We start from the raw sequence: 2,695 nt of genomic DNA on the forward strand, positions 1-2,695 counted from the left end.
TGATATGGTCAAAACGTGATGAGATATAAGTTGTTGTATGAGATGATCATGTTTTGTTGAAGTTATCGGCAACTGGCAAAAGCCTTATGGTTGTCTCTTTATTGCATAAGATGCAAGCGCCAAATAATTGCTTGACTTTATCGTTATGCGATAGCAATAGTTGCAAGAGCAATAGTTGGCGAGACGACCATGTGACGACATATTGATATAGATCAAGATGATGGAGATCATGGTGTCATGCCGGTGACGATATAGATCATGACAGTACTTTGGAGATGGAGATCAAAGAAGCAAGATGATGATGGCCATATCATGTCACATATTTTGATTGCATGTGATGTTTATCTTTTTATACATCTTATCTTGCTTTGATTGACGGTAGCATTATAAGATGATCTCTCACAAAATTATCAAGAAGTTTTCTCCCTGAGTATGCACCGTTGCCAAAGTTCGTCGTGCCCAGACACCATGTGATGATCGGGTGTGATAAGCTCTACGTCCATCTACAACGGGTGCAAGCCAGTTTTGCACACGCAGAATACTCAGGTTAAACTTGACAAGCCTAGCATATGCAGATATGGCCTCGGAACACGGAGACCGAAAGGTCGAGCGTGAATCATATAGTAGATATGATCAACATAATGATGTTCACCATTGAAAACTACTCCATCTCACGTGACGATCGGTTATGGTTTAGTTGATTTGGATCACGTGATCACTTAGAGGATTAGAGGGATGTCTATCTAAGTGGGAGTTCTTAAGTAATATGATTAATTGAACTTAAATTTATCATGAACTTAGTCCTGGTAGTATTTTGCAAATTATGTTGTAGATCAATAGCTCGCGTTGTTGTTTCCCTGTGTTTATTTTGATATGTTCCTAGAGAAAATTATGTTGAAAGATGTTAGTAGCAATGATGCGGATTGGATCCGTGATCTGAGGGTTATCCTCATTGCTGCACAGAAGAATTATGTCCTTGATGCACCACTAGGTGACAGACCTATTGCAGGAGCAGATGCAGACGTTATGAACGTTTGGCTAGCTCAATATGATGACTACTTGATAGTTTAGTGCACCATGCTTAATGGCTTAAAATCGGGACTTCAAAGACGTTTTGAACGTCATGGACCATATGAGATGTTCCAGGAGTTGAAGTTAATATTTCAAGCAAAATACCCGAGTTGAGAGATATGAAGTCTCCAACAAGTTCTATAGCTAAAAAGATGGAGGAGAATCGCTCAACTAGTGAGCATGTGCTCAGATTGTCTGGGTACTACAATCGCTTGAATCAAGTGGGAGTTAATCTTCCAGATAAGATAGTGATTGATAGAATTCTCTAGTCACCATCACCAAGTTAGTAGAACTTCGTGATGAACTATGATATGCAAGGGATAACGGAAACGATTCCCAAGCTCTTCGTAATGCGGAAATTGACGAAGGTAGAAATCGAGAAAAACATCAAGTGTTGATGGTAGACAAGACCACTAGTTTCAAGAAAAGGGCAGAGGGAAGAAGGGGAACTTCAAGAAGAACAGCAAGCAAGTTGCTGCTCAAGTGAAGAAGCCCAAGTCTGATCCTAAGCCTGAGACTAAGTGTTTCTACTACAAAGGGACTGGTCACTGGAAGCGGAACTACCCCAAGTGATTGGCAGATAAGAAGGATGGCAAAGTAAACATAAGTATATTTAATATACATGTTATTGATGTGTACTTTACTAGTGTTTATAGCAACCCCTCAGTATTTGATACTAGTTCAGTTGCTAAGATTAGTAACTCGAAACGGGAGTTGCAAAATAAACAGAGACTAGTTAAGGGTGAAGTGACGATGTGTGTTGGAAGTAGTTCCAAGATTGATATGATCATCATTGCACACTCCCCTATACTTTCAGGATTAGTGTTGAACCTGAATAAGTGTTATTTGGTGTTTGCGTTGAGCATGAATATGATTTGATCATGTTTATTGTAATACGGTTATTCATTCAAGTAAGAGAATAAATTGTTGTTCTGTTTACATGAATAAAACCTTATATGGTTACACACCCAATGAAAATAGTTCGTTGGATCTCGATCATAGTGATACACATAATCATAATATTGAAACCAAAAGATGCAAAGTTAATAATGATAGTGCAACTTATTTGTAGCACTGCCATTTAGGTCATATTGGTGTAAAGCGCATGAAGAAACTCCATGCTGATGGGATTTTGGAATCACTTGATTATGAATCACTTGATGCTTGCGAACCATGCCTTATGGCCAAGATGACTAAAACGCTGTTCTTCGGAACAATGGAGCGAGCAACAGATTTGTTGGAAATCATACATACTGATGTATGTGGTCCGATGAATATTGACGCTCGCGACAGGTATCATTATTTTCTGATCTTCACAGATGATTTGAGCAGATATGAGTATATCTACTTGATGAAACACAAGTCTGAAGCATTTGAAAAGTTCAAAGAATTTCAGAGTGAAGTGGAGAATCATCGTAACAAGAAAATAGAAGTTTCTATGATATGATCGCAGAGGTAAAATATTTGAGTTACGAGTTTGGCCTTCAGTTAAAAACAATGTGAAATAGTTTCACTACTCACGCCACCTGGAACACCACAGTGTAATGGTGTGTCCGAACGTCATAACTGTACTTTATTGGATATAGTGCAATCTATGATGTCTCTTACCAATCTACCACTATCA

The sequence above is a fragment of the Triticum urartu genome, chromosome 7A (genome assembly GCF_056163025.1).
Source record: "Triticum urartu cultivar PI428250 chromosome 7A, HENAU_Tu73, whole genome shotgun sequence".
Classification (NCBI taxonomy): Eukaryota; Viridiplantae; Streptophyta; class Magnoliopsida; order Poales; family Poaceae; genus Triticum; species Triticum urartu.